At 40.9% G+C, this 7,700-nt stretch overlaps 1 pseudogene; it reads right to left on the reverse strand.

Moving 5' to 3' along the window:
• Positions 1–1,574: 1,574 nt before the first annotated feature.
• Positions 1,575–2,825, reverse strand: LOC107161104 (annotated as a pseudogene).
• Between the last annotated feature and the right edge of the window lie 4,875 nt (positions 2,826–7,700).

Below are 7,700 nucleotides of genomic sequence, written 5' to 3' on the forward strand. Positions count from 1 at the left end.
TGCCAGTCTGTGCACATACTGCCCCTATTGTGTGCAGCAGACAGCAGCCACTGGGCTAGGGCTCTTATAAATTGAATTAACAAACATTTAATGGGAACCAGCTTTAACAGATAAGTTGTCCAGATTTAGAAGGAAAGTTTTTTTGTTAGTAGTGTTTTTTTCTAAAATTCCTCCCCACTGACAGCTGTTGATAGAACCACACACATATTAACTCTTCACCTTGTCTACTAGTCCAGATCACCACAAATCTTTGATGTCTATTTTATTCTTCATTTTAACTTTTACCTTATTTATTAACTGTACTTACAATTTTGAATTCTTCCAGTTAACTGTTTATCTCTTGCCTTCATATGTCAAGCTCTGATATGGGTGTCCTAGACATTGCGGGTGGGTTTTCTAAAAAGGGGGTGTATAAAATTGAGTCCACTGGTAATCATCTCCTCACCAGTTGGAACTCTCAGAAAGACATTTAGAAGAAATGATCCACTAAATCTATACCTGTTTACTAGATGTTTTAGTTAGCTTTTGTGTCACTATGACCAAAATACTTGACAAGAACAACTTAGAGGAGGAAAATTTTATTTAAGCTCATAGTTTCAGAGATTCAGTTCACAGTAAGCTGACTATAGCTCTGGCCCTGAATTGAGGCATAACATCATGGTGGAAAGGTGTGGGGAAGGACAGCAGCTCAGGACATGGCAACCAGGAAGCATAGAGTAAACCGCTCACTAGAGACAAAACTTATACCCCAAAGGCACACCATCTGTGACCTAGTTCCAGTTATATCCAACCTACCTATGGTTAGCACCCAAAGGATCTATATCAGTGGATTAATCCACTGATTAGGTTACAACTCTCAATCTAATCATTTCACCTATGAACATTCTTTCATTGTTTCACACATGAGTTTTTGAAGATTATCTCATATTTAGACCATAGCATCAGATCTTCATGGGACAGCCTTTTCCACAGTGGTGTGTGGAATCCAGAGTTCCTACTCTTTGTTTTCACTTTTTAGTCCATCAAAGTCATATGACAACCCTGAAAGTTTAGTGACTGCATTGACATGGTAAAGTTCAACTCCTATTCACTCAAACTCTGTCATGGAATTAATTGCCCTATACACATGTGAAACAAAAATCTTGTTATACTTTCTTTTTTATACAATTTTGGTAAGAAGTTTTTTTTGGGGGGGAGATGTTAACTGATATACAAAATTCACTTTATTATTTATTATAAAATTATACTTTTATTCTGAATACTTACAGCAATCCTCTGGAAAAAAATCTTTAGGAATGAACAACACTGATATTTTTAATTTATACATGTATGTATATATTATTCTTTTTTTTTCAAGGATCAAAGTTTTATTTTCTCTGGGCATCTGAAAAAAACACTTAGGACCAATGTAAAAAAAAAGAGAGAGAGAAAGAGCTCCTTTAAAAAAAAGTGGCATTGGCAGAGGGACTGAGAGGGATTAGTGCCCTCGCCCCAAGGAGCTACAGCAACTCTGATTAGTCCAAGGAATCTAAAAGATATTGGAAAGATAGAACAGGAGGAAGAAGAATGAGAATTTACTGAGGGAGAGGGCCTGAAGTGAGCCACAAGGGGAAACTGGAGGCTGGGGCATGGGTCTGGGTGCAGAGAGGGGCCCCGTGGTAGCCATGGGGGGGGGTCGTGGAGGACCAGTGTATCCATGAGGTGGCATCAGTGGAGGAGGCCCACACATACCATGTGGAGTCATAGGATCTGGGTGACCCCTGGGAGATCCAAACAAAGGTCCTGGAGGAGGTCCAGGATGAGGCATTCCAGGTGGTGGTCAAGGTGGTGGTTGCCCCCCTGAGCCTGGAGGTCCACGCATGTGGGTGTCCTAAGCCATGAGGGCCATGGTGGGCCAGCTGCATCTGAGACATTCCTGGATGGGGCATCCCACCTTGTGGGAACGGGTGAGGATTAGAATGCCCATGACCAGAATGTCTAGCCCCTGGAGTTCCTGCTGATGGAGGGCCATGTCCTCCAGCCCCAGGCAGCATAGGTGGTGGGGGCATAGCTGGAGGTATCCCAGGTGGGACGGCTCTAGGAGGCAGCACCAGAGGTGAGAAGGAGCCAGGAGGAGGCTTGCCTGGTGGAGGAAGACCAGATCCCAATGATGACACCACAGGATTGGGGGCAGTGGGTTGAGGGGGCGCATCTGCGAACAGCTGATGAGGACAGTCAGCCTGGGAGAGGGGGTTCTTGGCTGCCAGAAGTTGTTCAGCTGCTGAGCCATGACGCTGGCCCTTTGAGTCCTTCTTGAATGTATAAGATACAGTGATAGGGCGGCTACAGAGGTATTGCCCATTCATGGTCTCAATTGCTGCATCCGAAGCATCCAACGAAGCAAAATTAATAAAGGCATTACCTTTGGAGTTGCCTGTATCAGGGTCCCGCATAATTTTAGGTGTTTGTAAGATGACTCCAAAGATGCTAAAAGTATCATCAAGCAGCTTCTCATCAATTTCTGAGTCCAGGTTCCCAGTGAAAATGTTGGCCCCTACATCCAGGTTTTTGCTGTGAGCAGATGCCTTGTTTATACATATTGGCTGTCCATACAGTTTGATCATGTTCATGATCTTTATGGCATAGTCAACATCTTCCTCACTCAAGAATTCATAAAAAGCCATAACCTTGGTGCTGGCCAGTGACTCTATCCTTTGGCATGTGGGTGTTGACCATGGGCCCTGCCTGGAGAAAGAGTTCCCAGAGCAGTGGTTCACTAACCTCATCACTAACCCCACGTACACAGTGGCATCCTAGTTCCATTCGGATATCGGCCCAGCAGTCATGGCAAAAGAGCTCCCACCATCTCTCCATATTATTCTTTGTTAGCCATAATTTGTATGTATCTTAAATCTCTTAGTAGGCTAGGATTGCCAGACAAAATAGAGGATACCCAGTTAAATTTGAATTCAGACAAAAAACAAAAGACAAAGGGTTTACTTACACTAAAAAATAAGTCTTTGTTTATGAAATTCAGATTTAACTGTGTATCATATGTTTTTATTTGCCAAATATGGTCACTTTAAGTAGATTTTAAACTTCTCCAGCTATCATTGTTTATGTGTCTGTATCCCCCCACCCCTGCTTGCCTGGCCTGCATTATGCTTTCTAATAGCATAAAATCTTAACTCCTAAAACATCAGATAGGTAATACAGTTTTTCATGTTTATTTGAAAGTTGTTCAAACATATTTTATTCATATAGGATCCTTAATCGCTATTTTAGATAGTATGATTATATTTGAAAATGCAGAAATACATGAAATACTTTGCCAATCATTTCATTACTCTTCAGTCAAATAGAGGCAGTGAGTGTCATCAATAAATTGTACAAACCCTAAGGTTAGAGCTCTGAGTTCTAGTTTCCTTTAGGACACAAACTATCTCTGGTTCTCTTTCTTATCACCTAACTGTGACAATTCCTATAATTGTTGCAGATTCATTGCACTAACCCCACCTTTTCCTCCTTCCTATGGCCAAACAACCTTTTGACACGTGAGGTAGTGTATTCTACTTCCCTGCCCCTTGACTGACTGCACCCAGGAGTCTAGTATTAGCCAATAAGTTGTGAGCAGATGAAACACATGTAGAGGCTTGAAGTCCCACTTCACTTGCATGTTTCCACTTCCAATGGCACACCTCTGCCTCTGCTATGAGAGCATGCTTGGGCTAGCCTCTTGGAGGGACGACAGAGTGAGGTGGAGAAGCGCATTAGCCTCTGTGTATTCCCATCTCTCACCCAAGAGAAAAAAATAATCAGATTGAAGAATGATTACTCATTTTTTTTATGTATAGATATCGGCAAGAATCCAAGACAGCATATTTATGCACGTATGTGGCGGTCTTAACACAAATCTGATCTGGCCCTAGAATTGAGAGCATACCAAGGACCTAAGGGTACATTTTATTTTAATTTTTATGCTGAATCATCCCTTTGAAACTTAAAGAAAATAAAGACAAGTAAGAATGTAGGATAAAGAGCAGATAAATATGAGGGATATGTACTGAAGACTGGTTGGTCTGTATGATAAGAGTTTTGTGAGCAAATTAATTTGAGTGTGAGTAGTATTTTGGTGTTCATTAATGCAGACATGGCCTTGACTGAGGCCGGAAATGAGGCTGTTATGGTTTGGATAAGCTGTCAATGCAGGAATATTCAGAGGTTCAATGATTAGATCATGAGAGTTCTAACCTAATCACTCCATCCTAGTTTGAGTGGACTGACTGGGTGGTAACCCTACACAGGTAGGGTGTGGCTGGAGGAGGTGTCACTGGGGGCATTCCCTGGAAGGATTTATATTCTCTGTAGCCCCTTCCTTTTTCTTTTTGCTTCCCAGCCACATGTCCCTTTGGCCTCATCTCCAGCCCAGAGTGATGGAACTGGACAACCGTGGACTAAACCTCTGAACATGTGAGCCAAAATAAGCTTTTCCTCCTCTGCGTAGGTCTTGTTGGGTATTTTGGTCACAGAGTTGAAAACCTGACTAATACAGATGCTGCATGGAACTGACTTCACCCAACTACAAGTTTCTCGGCCTGATTTGCTCTTTGTGGCTGCTGAGGAACAGAATAGGAAGCTCTAAGTGCCTTGTTGTTTGTGTTATGCTTGGCTGAATGTGGAGTCATCATCTCAGCTCATATGTTATCCACAAGACATTTTTTCCCCCTGATTTATAGTTGAAGTACCTGATTTATTTTTGTTTTTGCCAAGTTAAGAAAAAAAAAATGAGGACCATCCAGATCAGACATAGCTGAAGGTCTGATAACTCCTCTTTTTTGCCAGTAGACTCCTGAGTTCTGAAGTGCTAAGATGGAGAAGGGAAGCGAAAGATTAAGGGTGTCTTATTTCATGCCTAAACCTTTATGATGTCTTCATATAATTCTGTACTAGGAAGTAAAATGAACCCTTACAGAGGGCTACGACCTGAGCTTACATACAACATGCAAAATATGATGGATCAAAATTCTCCCCAGACTTGGACAAGGGTTCAACAATATATATTCAGAAACTTATGCAAGTAGAAATGAAGATGATAATTTCACACTGCTGAGCAACCCTCCTGGAAATGTCCCTAGAACTCTGGATAATGAAAACCGATAAACTCAGCATGCATTTTCTTCAAAGTTTCTAACTTTGGAAGGAATTCCTAGATATAATAGGTATGTGGGAAAAAAATCATGTTGACAGCACAACAATTCATTCACTTCCTAACATGGCTAGTCATGTACTGTACTTTCGTGCAAACAATAAGGTTATTGTTCAGATGGGAAAACAAGCGATTTGTTGGAAGGCGAAAAGGTGAAAATGTTCTATAACCTGATTTTATTTTGGCAGGCTGCACGACATTTTTCTAGGTAGTTTTAAAAGATACATTTAATAGACACATGTTTAAAGATTTGGACATTTGTGAAAGTAGGTATTCCTTATAGTTTTCTCATTGGTTTCATCTGGGATATATGTGTTTTTATTTCTATTTGCCTAGATCTAGTGGCTCAACTTTCTTATTAAGTAAGGACAAAAGGGACCCAGGTAACAATGTGTACTCTGTTTCTCTCTAGGATGCAAGAGTTGGAGGGATTCTGGCTGGAAATCCTTCAAAGGTGACAATAAGCTGATGAGTTAATATGATCCAGGACTGTGATGAATGAAGCTTGCTGGTAAGTTTGATTCATGCTCAAATTAGAGGACCTTTGCAGAGTGGCCTCATGCTGTCATGCTTCCTTCCCTTACTATGAATCCCCAAATTCTGGCTGACTTTGGTCCAAAGGGGGATGGGTGGGAAGGAGAAAAGAAAGAACCCAGTGCTTTGGGTAAAGAATAGAAGTTTGGATGCTCCTGTACCATGTACTTCCCACATTTTTGAGATCTACAGAAGTATAGAGTTCTGCTTCCATTCAGGGTGTTTGGATATTTGCAAACTGGGGTTAGGAGTACTTATTAATCCCCTTAATATAGATACTATTCATATAGTGCTTAGAGTCTTTTTTAAAAAGCATTCTTTCTCCTGAATTGAAAGACACCTTAACTTATGCTGATATATATGATATATATCATGTAGTATGTATATATATATATATACACGCACACAAAAGGGATTTAATCCAGGGATGCTTCACCTCTGAGCCACATCTCCAGCCCTTTTTATTTTTTATTTTTGAGACAAGACCTTGATAAATTACTTAGGGCCTCACTAAATTGCTGAAGCTGGCCTTGAATTTGTGATTCTTCCTCCTCAGCCTCCCAAATCACTGGTATTACAGGCATGTGCCAGCATGCCTGGCTTATCTATAAATTTCTAAACACAAGGATCTTTATAGGTTTTTTGTTTGTTTGTTTTTGCCTGACTTCTAATTAAAAATAAATAAATAAGGCCAAATTTGTATTTTATCTCTAAGCACAAAATAACAGGCACCTAGTTTTTATTGCCCCCCCAAGAAAAATCTTTGGTTACACACTCATACATGCACGCATGTGTGAGAACACATTCACACAACAAAATTAATAAGCTCTTTCCAATCTACTGCTCTCAATATTCACCCTTCCATCCCAGTAGGATATAGCGAAATATCTAAGAAAGATTTAGGCACGTTCTCAAGTAGCAGGGAATGGATTCCCAGCCCCTCATATTCTGTCTACAGAGTCTTTTGTGGGCGCCATGGTCAGACTGGATGCTTCTTCCTACATTTGTTTCTAGGTTCCTCCCCAGTATTTGGATCTCTCTGGTTTCCATCTGAATGTCTGCGGCTGAGAACAACCATGTGAGCAAAAATAGTCCAGGGGCAAAACAAACTCAGACAGGCTGCAGTGAGCTGGGAACTGCAGCCTGAAATATCTGCATTGTCATCAGCCGGTGCTAAAAGGAGGTCAGTGGATGTTTCTGGATTGGAGGCATAAGCAGGATATGGAATCTTGGAAGGTTTTTATTCTATTGATATCCATGTGATTTGGGGGTATTTGCTAATAGTTCTTGCTGCTAAGTTTGAGTGCCAGAGTAAATAGTAGTGGCAAAGGAAAAAAGCCCTCTGGAGCTCATTTAAAGAAAACTGGAAGGAGACTTTTTCCTGCCAACCTGGGCTTCATCTTTCAACCCGCAATTGAGAGAGATGGAGACAGAGACAGATATGCAGCAGTCTGGTAGACAATTTGCAGAAGAGGAGTTGCCATTTTCAATTTAGTTTTTATGGGTTGGTCATGATTACTGATCGGATTATTGTCATGTCCTTTGGTGTTTACTCCTTGCTCCTCATGAATTATGTCATTCTGCTTCCTCCAGCATTACTTACAAGCAAATACTACAACTGACCCCAATTTGCATGGGGAAAATGACATAGAAGATTGAGTGAATTGCCAAGGACACAGACCTGGAAAGTAGGGAGAAAGAAGGTCGATCTGAATGTGGAAAGGCTGGATCCAATGTCTATTCATTATCAAAATTATGATTATCTTCGCCTTTCTTTCATCATATTCTTCACTTTTTTCCTTTCTGATACAGACTATCCTTTGAAAATACCTTGGATTTAGGTTAGAGGATCTCTCACTGACATGGCTCTTCAGAGTAGTTTATGAGATATTAGAGGATGTGAATTGTCTCCGCTAATACTACCACCCATGAGCACCAATATTGATGGAATCAATATTGATTCCATCCCAGTATATGCAGC

This window comes from Marmota marmota, unplaced genomic scaffold (assembly GCF_001458135.2).
Source record: "Marmota marmota marmota unplaced genomic scaffold, marMar, whole genome shotgun sequence".
Classification (NCBI taxonomy): domain Eukaryota; kingdom Metazoa; phylum Chordata; class Mammalia; order Rodentia; family Sciuridae; genus Marmota; species Marmota marmota.